This window comes from Fukomys damarensis, unplaced genomic scaffold, assembly GCF_012274545.1.
Source record: "Fukomys damarensis isolate Sample0158 unplaced genomic scaffold, DMR_v1.0_HiC HiC_scaffold_5, whole genome shotgun sequence".
NCBI lineage: Eukaryota > Metazoa > Chordata > Mammalia > Rodentia > Bathyergidae > Fukomys > Fukomys damarensis.
This window is the reverse complement of record NW_022900917.1, coordinates 67229076-67238763: the sequence shown is the minus strand read 5'-3', so window position 1 is coordinate 67238763 and position 9688 is coordinate 67229076. Positions and strand designations below refer to the sequence as shown.

The following is a 9688-nucleotide window of genomic DNA, read 5'->3' as shown; positions in this document are numbered from 1 at the left end:
CCGCGTCTGAGCCCCAGCCCCTCCGCCGCTGACTCGCTCCGTTGCGTTAAGCAAGCCTTTTCCCATTCGGAGCCTCGGTGGTCTTCTCGGTAAAATGGGCGCGACAGTTACGTATGGCGGCCGGCCGACGTGGCGTAGTCCTGTAATCCCAGCCCTTGGGGAAGCCGAGGCAGGAGGCTCACAAGCGTGAAACCCGCGTAAGCAATTCAGCCACTTAGACCGTGTCTCAAAAAATTTTAAGTGGCCGAGGAAGGGCCGGGGATTTAGCTCAGTGGTTCCGCTGCCTGCCTCGCAAGCACAAGGTTCCGAGTTTGATTCCCGGTACCAGAACAACAACAACAACAAAAATAAAAATAAAATGGCGAAGGATGTAACTTAACGAGAAGTCACTGCGTTCACTCTCCAGTACCCTCGAAAAGCGGCAGGGGTACGCACGTGTGCCTGGTGGTGGGGACCGAACCCAGGCCCTAGCACAAGGAAGGCAAGCTCTCTACCCCCAGCCGCACCCACAGCGCCCATCCCGTGAGTTTTGTGGAGGCAGGATGTCGGCTGGCAGTGGCTGTCACACTAAGATACAGCCTCTCCAACAATTTAAGACAGAGAGGCAAGGCTCTAGGCAACTAGAATGCTTTCTCTCTCTACCATTTCTACCGGAGCCGCGGGGAATTTGCATCCTCTTCTCTCCCATGCCCAGCTCTTTGCTCTAATCACGCCTCATCCCACAACCCCTCAGATCACAGACAGGGATGGAGAGACCCTGCAGACCTCACTGGAGCGGGGCGGACCCCGGGACACAGACATACTGTGTGCCCAAAGCGTGTCACCCACTGACTGGCACTTCCTTCCTCCTATGGTTGGGGTGAGAGAGTGGAGTTCAGGCCTTAGTTTCCTGACTCCTTTAAATACTGACTCTGCCTGGCTAAGTATTGCGCTAAGTTCCGAGACACCAGAGGAACCACAGCACTTCCGGGAGGCAGGGCTTGGTGGGGCAGAGAAGTATCAAGTCACCCCTGACTTGGAGCCTCTCCAGGATGAAGGCTTTGGCCACCCACCACCCTTCCCTCATCCCTCCTGCCTAACGCATGAAGTATTTACTGATAAGTGAAAAATATGCACAGAAGTGTGTTTGCCAATTGTGACAGAGACTACGGGGAAGTATGGAGAGGATTTCTAATAGGAATGGGGAGAAGGGAAGAGCTAAAAGGACTGCAAATATCTGTCAGGAAGCTAAGTTTGACCTAGGATTTTTCTTCTTCGGCTTTCTGATGTTGCTACAGTGAACACGCATTATTCGTGTAATTATTTAAAGAGGAACTGTGGGGCTGGGGATGTAGCTCAGTGGTTCTGCTGCCTGCCTTGCAAGCACAAGGACCAGAGTTCGATCCCCCGTACCAAAAAACAAAAACAAAATAAAAAGAAACTGTATATCAACATGGTTTTGGTTTTGGCTTTCGCTTTTTGAGACAGGATTTCACTATGTAGTCCACACTGGCCTCCAATTTATGGCGATCCTCCTTTCTGAGCCTACTGAGTGCTGAGATTACAGGTTTGCACCACCATGCCTAGCTAATTGGAAACCAGAATCAATTGTTATAAGTCGATAGAATCATCAAAATAAATTGGAATACAAACAGTGGTGTTGCCGGGAGTGGTAGTGCATGCCTGTAATCCCAGCACTCGGGAGGCTGAGGCAGGAGGATCCCCTGTGAGTTCAAGACCAGCCTGGGCTACATAGTGAGTTCCAGGGCAGTCTCAACTACATAGCGAGACCCTGTCTCAAAAAAACAAAAAACAAAAGGGCCAGGGATTTAGCTCAGTGGTCCTGCCACCGGCCTCACAAGCGCAGGGTCTTGAGTTTGACACCCCCCCAGTAAAAAATAAAAAGCACCAAAAATATATAGATGTTCCTACCCTACCATGGCATAAATTTACATGTAATGTACAGAAATTACATGGGGCTGTCCAGTCAGTCAGAAATCCAGAACCTGAGCAGTAAGTTTAAACTGGCCAAGGACACCATCTGTGCCAATGAGTTGGAAATAGAGCGTCTTAACATGAGGGTCAGTGCTTGATTGGAACTAATATGACTATTCTGCAGGAGCAACAGCAAAAAGAGGAAAAACTGAGGGGATCTGAAAAACTGTTGGGGACTCTGCAGGAAGAAAAGAGCATTGAAGGCAAATCTTCAGTATCGTGAAAATTTCACGCATGAGGCAAAAATGCAAAAGAAGTTACAAGCAAAAGGAACCAACATCCAACACCTAGTAGACTGCATAAGGTACCACTCTCAGGAGGACTCTCAGGCTGAAAGGAGGATCACCTCTCAAGGGCAAGGGCACTTAGGCAGTGTGCTCTCCGGGTGGATGTTACCCACATGAGTGGAGAACTCTTGCAAGCAGAGGTGACTCTGAGGCAGTTGAGGTTGATGCTGAGTAGGTGAGGCCATTTGGAATCTGTGAGTGCAACATGTAAACAACTGAGCCAATAGCTAATGGAAAAATACGAAGAATTGAAGAAGATGGAAGGACATAATAATGTACAGGGCAGAAATTAAGATGTTGCAAGAACAGATTTTACAAGCTGAACAGACTTACAGCTCTGCCCTAGAAGGTATGACGATGGAAATCTCCCAGCTGACTCGGGAGTTACATCGGCGAGGTAGCGCCATTGCTTCTGCCAAATGTTCTTCCTCAGACATGGAAAAGCAACTCAAAGCAGCGATGCCAAAGGCAGAAGACAGAGCAGTGGTGCATAAGGAAATTTTGAATCAGTTGGATTCACTCAAATTAGAAAATCGTCATCCTTCTGAAATGGTGCTGAGATTGGAATTGGGCTTCCCTGAGGTACCTACATAGAAATTTACGTTCATCAATTCAGAAACCCTTTAGAAATCATGCTGTAAATATTGATATTATAAAGAGGAGGTATGCTGGGCGTAGTGGTGCACGCCTGTAATCCCAGCACTCGGGAGGCTGAGGCAGGAGGATCGCTGTGAGTTCGAGACCAGCCTGGGGTCCATAGTGAGTTCCAGGTCACTCTCAGCTACATAGTGAGATCCTGTCTCAAAAAAACAAACAAGAAAAAAAAACCCAAAGAACAAATAAATGAATAAATAAATAAAATAAAGAGGAGGTAGGTTAAACTAGTGGAATGAATCTTCTGCAGATTTTTTTTTTGTGACAGGGTCTTGCTATGTAGTTCAGTCCAGACAAGACAGGCCTTGAACTTGTGGCAATCCTCTTGTCTCAGCCTCCCGAGTTCTGGGATTACATGTGTGCACCACCACGCCCAGCAGATAATTTGATAATTTCTCAAGTAAAATGAAATTAAAGCATGGACGGAAGTAAGCAAAATATGATTTTCTAGGGCCGAGGATTTAGCTCAGCAGTTTGGTGGCCTGCCTTGCAAGCGCAAGGACCCGAGTTCAATCCCACCCCCCCAAAAAGTGATTTTCTATTCCATAAATTGGAAGATTTTGTTTAATGTTATTTTCATGATGAAATACTTGTACAGCCTGTGTACTTACTAGGGAAATGCAATATGAAGAACTTGGCATGGTACTGATAGTCCGAGGATTTAGCTCAGCAGTTTGGTGGCCTGCCTTGCAAGCGCAAGGACCCGAGTTCAATCCCACCCCCCCAAAAAGTGATTTTCTATTCCATAAATTGGAAGATTTTGTTTAATGTTATTTTCATGATGAAATACTTGTACAGCCTGTGTACTTACTAGGGAAATGCAATATGAAGAACTTGGCATGGTACTGATAGTCAGTGTGCAAAAAATGTTAAATGCTTGTTTTCTTATTGCTATATTAAAATTTCATGGCACTGCTGGACGTGGTGGTGCACGCCTGTAATCCCAGCACTCAGGAGGCTGAGGCAGGAGGATCCCTGTGAGTTCAAGACCAGCCTGGGCTACATAGAGGGTTCCAGGTCAGTCTCAACTACATAGTGAGACCCTGTCTCAAAAAAAAAAAAATTCATTGCACTATCTCTTCTTTATAAAGTATATCAACTTCTAAATTAAAAATTTGCATATAATGTAACACCTCTTCCTGTACACTTTAAGTCTCTTCTAGATTATTGACAATATGAATGCTGTGTCAATAGCTGTTATACACTACTATATTGTTTATGGAATAATAAGAAAACACGTTACACATTTAGTACAGACACATTTTTTCCCCAAATATATTTGATCCCCAGTTGGTTGAATGCACAGATATGAGAACCCATGGAGGTAAGGGGCTGTCTGTCCAGGGAGGTGCTGCTTCCTGGAAGAAAGCACAATCAGATATAAACAAAAAGTAGGGATTATGTAGTGGCAGCTTCTCACTCGGTGCAAGGGATAATTTTCTAACCATAGAATGGCTGCCTTGAGATCACCGGCCACACAGTAGTTAAAGACCGTTTGGGAATCAAATCACAGGAAGCAAGCCCATGGAAGAGGAAGGGCTGGCCTTGCTGGTCTAGGGCGGAGTCTCCCCAGAGCCTCGCTATTTCCGTATATGCACTGCCAAAGCAAGCGCAGCCTTGCTGTTTCTGGCTGCCTGACCCGCCCCTTTCCCTCCCTCTCTCCTCCTCCCCCTCCCTATTGCCCCCCAATTACTGGGAATCAAACTCAGGAACTTGCAATTTCGAGGCAGGCACGGTGCCGCTGAGCTAAATCCCTGGCCCTCCTGACCCTTCTCTTGAGGCTGTAAGTGGGAGAGCGTAGACATGCAGTTCTTTCTTGTTGGTCTTGGCATTTCCAATAAAGGTTTCCCATATCTCTCCACCCAACTAGGACAAAAGGGTGAAACAGGCTGGCTTCAGGAGCATTGTTCCGTTATTGGATGGAGAATCTCTGGGGGTTGTTTCCAGGGTCTCTTGGTGTCCCCAGCAAAGAATAGAGGAGGGCACTCAAAAGGAGTAACAACAGTAAGATTTATTAAAAGTGAATGGCGGGGGGCAAGGATTTAGCTCAGTGGTTCTGCTGCCTGCCTCCCAAGCGCAAGGACTGGAGTTTGATCCCTGGTACCAAAAAAAAAGAGAGAGAGAATGAAGGGCCAGGGATTTAGCTCAGTAGTGCTATGCCTGCCTGGCAAGCACAAGGTCCTGAGTTCAATCCCTGGCACTGGGGGGAAAAAAAGCAAACGAAGCAAAGATAGACTCCACAGGGTGGAATTAGGTCAGCGGGACATGCCCAAGGCCTGTGGGGCAGGTACTGGGTCTCCTGGAATAACAGAAGGATCTGTAACTGGCCACTGGCAGGAGACGCAGCCCAATGGGGTACCTGATTGAGCCTCCCCATTGGGAAGGGGAATCTCTGACCATACAAGGCCTTCGAGGAAGTGCATGGCATCCAAAGTCCAAGGAGGGGCAGTGAAAACCACTTTGTGAATGAGGTTGGAAGCAGGCCAAGATCCTGCCCTCTTGGTCTAGGGGATGCCTGTTAGTCTCGGGAGTAGTGGGTGGGGAGACTGTTAAAGTTGAATGGGCCAAAATAGTCCAGACTGTACCAATAAACTCAATGAGAGAAAAAAAAGAGTTATGAAAGTGCCAGATGTGGTGGCTCACGCCTGTAATCCCAGCTCTAGGGAGGCTGAGGCAGGAGGATCGCTGTGAGTTCAAGACCAGCCTCGGCTACATAGTGAGTTCCAGGTCAGTCTCAACTACATAGTGAGACCCTGTCTCAAAAACCAAAAAAAGAAATAGTTATAGAAAGAATTGCCAAGCATACACCTCTCAGTAAGCAGCAAGCAGACACATTTACTGAAACCCATGGGGCGACAGCAGCGGGAACAGGCAGAAGGGCAGAGAGAAAAAGGAAGAGGAAGAGGCACTCTCGGTCATAAGGGAAGCTGCTGCTGGTAGTGAAGTTGGTGGTGGTGTTGACGGTGTGTGAGCCAGGCTGTGCGGGGCCCTGGGAGAAGGAGGAAGAGGAACCGCCGGACGAGTACCGACACAACTGAGGCTTCCAGTATTTAAAGCATCAGACACTTCAACTCCCACTGTGGTCAGACGCGCCTCTGATTCTGGGTGTCTCACCGGTGTTGGAACTAATCTATCACCTCTGGCATCAGCACCTCCTAAATTTAAATTAAGCATCAGAGAAAATCACCAGGGCACTGCTGTGCCCACAGCTGATGGAAGGGAAGGGAGTGGCTTACTCAGCTCCGCCATTTCTAACTGCCTCAGGACCAGGCAGATGACCTTCAGTGACTTTGACATACTCTGCCTGGTTTCTCAAATCTTTGACCCAAGGCTTCCTGTTGGTTTGTTTGTTTGTTTTTGTACCGGGGATCAAACTCAGGATCTTGCCCTTGAGAGGCAGGCTGCAGCACCACTGAGCTAAGTATCCAGCTTCACCACCACTCTTGATTGAGAGAGATGGAAGATAGGTCTCCCTCCCTATCCTATGTGCTATGCTATTAATGCTTGTCCCCAAGAATTCACATGTTGAAAACCTAATTCCCAAAGACTTATGTTAGTGGTGTTTGGGAATGGAAACTTTGGGAAGTGAATGGGTTTTGAGGCTCTGCCCCTATGAGTGGATTAATGGATTACTGGGTTCTCAAGGAAGTTGATTAGTTGTCATGAGAGCAGGTTTGTTATAAGAATTAGGGCCAGGGATTTAGCTCAGTGGCACAGTGCCTGCCTGGCAAGCTCGAGGTCCTGAGTTCAATCCCCCAGTACCAAAACAACAAAACAAAACTGAAAGCCAAGAGCTGGTTTAGCATGGTGGTCCCTGCTGGGAGCCCAAAGCAGGAGGATTGAAAGTTTGAGTACTGCCTGGACAATTTAGTAAGACCCTCTCTCAACATAAAAACTAAAAAGGGCTGGAGAAGTAGCTCAGTGCAAAGGTCCTGGGTTCAGTTCCCAGTGCTACAAAAAATAAGAAAAGGCCCTCACCAGATACAGCCCTTCAATCTTGGATTTCCCAACCTCCAGAACTGTTAAGAAATACGTTTTTTTTGCCAGACATGGTGACACATGCCTATAATCCCAGCACTCAGGAGGCTGAGGTAGGAGGATCTCTGCTAGTTTGAGGCCAGTCTAGGCTACATAGTGAGTTCCAGGTCAGCCTGAACTACATGCCAAGACTTTATCTCAAGAAACTACAAAATAAAATAAAATTTAAAAAGAAATGAATTTCTTGGGCTGGGGATTTAGCTCAGTGGTTCTGCCACCTGGCTCGCAAGCACAAGGACCCGAGTTTGATCTCCGGTACCAAAAAGAAGAAAGAAAGAAAGAAATTTCTTTGTCAATTACAATTACCCAATCTTGGGTATTCTGTTGTAGCAACAGAAAACAGTCATCATATGAACACAAAGTGGCAGGAAAAACACATTAGGTGTCTGTCTTCATCCCAGCTAGAGTGACCACCTTACCTCAGCTAACCATGAACTTTCTCAGTTTTAGCACTGGAAGTCCCTTGTCCCAGAAAACTGGAAGATTTGGTCATCCCACTATGGCTATGTTTTTCTCCCCAAGACATACCACATCATTCCTTAATTAAATCTATTTACCCTGCTTGTAAAGGAGGGCGGTTTGGCTTCTGTGGGGCCATCGGTTATATTCAATGCTGATAAGCTGAGCACCTGCTAGGAATGTGGCCAGGACCGGTGGTCTGCATATGCTGGGCAGCAAACCAGTTGGACACAAATTCTACAAATAAGGAACTCGACCATTTCCAGTGACTGAAATAACTTATCCCACATCCTAGCATCTCGAAACAGTAAATATTTATTATCGTACCCAGTTCCCATCAGTCTAGAACGCAGGAGTAGGGGACTGATTGGCAGTGTGTCTCCAGCACCTGCCAGCTGACTCCTACAAGCAGGCCTCCCGGCAGGCCCCCTTCCCCTCGGGCCGCTCCCCCAAGCCTCCCCTTCCTCCCCGAGGTCCCTTCTTGGAACCGCAGCGGCCGAGACACCTCATTCTCCCGAGTGAGTCTCCCCTCCCTCCCTCCCTCAGCGGGGAGCTGATCCGTTCTCTTCTCCTCTCCCTTCCCCAAGCGGCCCTCCCGGAATCCACCTCCATAACTCTGCTGAGGCCTGCTGCCCACTCATGACGTGAAATGAAAAGAGCTGAGGACAGGGACAGATGAGCAGCACTGGGCAGAGAGGAGCAGGCAGGTTCCTAAGTATAAAGCATGGACAAACCTGCCATCGTTTATTCCCTGGGACAAATGGATCGGCGCTGAATAGGCTGAAGAGGAGCAAAGAGGCAAATTACCCAGCGGTGGCGGCGTCTCCGCTCTTTATTGATGGGCTTTCATCTCAGGCCCAACAGCTCCCTGAGAACTGTATCCTGTGGGCCTAGGGGACTCCTCACAGGATGGCCAGGGACAAGAAAGATTCTATACCTCCATGGGCCGTGAGCCAGAAGACAAGTCCCAGCCTTTCTGTACTATGTATGTGTCATATGCAGATATGACTCATGTGATTTTGATAGTGTCACATAAAAACATAAACATGTGCCGTTCCACAAATAAAGGATTAATAATACACATGCCAAAAAAAATTAATCTCAAGTATTAAAAACTTTTAAAACGGTTGGTTGCATGGAATAAATTCTTCTTCTCTTCTTTCTTTTTGTTTTATTTTTTGTGGTCCCTTTGATTGAACTACAGGCTTTATGTACATTAGGCAGTGCTCTACCACTGAGCTGTATTTCTCCCTCCCTCTCTCTCTCTCTCTCTCTCTGCTAAGAATTGAACTCAGTTCCTCCCTTTTTAAATTCTTAAAAAATTTTATGACAGGGTCTCACTAAGTTACCCAGGCTGACCTCTACAATTTACGATCCTAAATTAGCGTCTATAGTAGCTGAGATTACTGTGCCAGGCCGAATGAATTCCACGTTTATTCTATTGTCACAAGGTGGCGCTATGTTAGCTAGGAAGCAAACGCCCACATCCTGTCTTGACTGAGTCATACCATTGGCATGATTTGGGCTCTAGCAATGGCATTTTGTGACTACTGAGCTGTAATTTGGACATGCATTGTTAGTACAAACCACTTTAAAAAGCTATAACAGCATCATTTAAGCATTCTCTAAGCAGACATGTTGGTCCCGGAAAGCACGCCCACAGATCAGTATCTTTGGAGTAACTAATGGGCATGATAAAACAGACAAGATAAAGGAGACTGAACCACCTCTGCAGTGGGGCTGTGAATTTAGAAGAGGGCCCGAAGGCACAGATAACACTGCAGAGACACAAAGCACCACCAAAGGCAAAACTGTAGTAAGATGGTCGTGTAGATTTATGAGATATGTGGGTAGGTTTTATCTTCTCCTTTACCTTCATTCCTGAGGGGAGGAGGCAGGCTAGGCATTTCTGGGAAAACAAAATTTTGAACCATGTGAAGTTCACAGAAAGTGTCTTTCTTCTTCTTCTTCTTCTTCCTCCTCCTCCTCCTCCTCCCCCCCCCTCCTCCTGTACCTGGGATTGAATTCAGGATCTTGTGCTTGCCAGGCAGGCATAGTGCCACTGAGCTAAGTCCCTATTTCAAAAAGCATCCTTCTGGTGAAATATAACTTTCTTGGACTTTCCCAACTATTTTGGTCTACATATGACTGCTGGAGCTCACTTCTAGAAGAGGGTAGGTACTATGGGCTGAATTATGTCCCCTCAAAAGGAAATGTTGATTTCTTAACCTCTAGTACCCTGGCATGTGAATTTATTTGGAAATAGGCTGGGGTTT

General features: G+C 47.0%; 1 pseudogene; it reads left to right on the top strand.

The window, feature by feature from the left end:
• Positions 1-1927: 1927 nt before the first annotated feature.
• LOC104853365 overlaps positions 1928-9688 on the top strand; it is a 19076-nt pseudogene continuing 11315 nt past the window's right edge.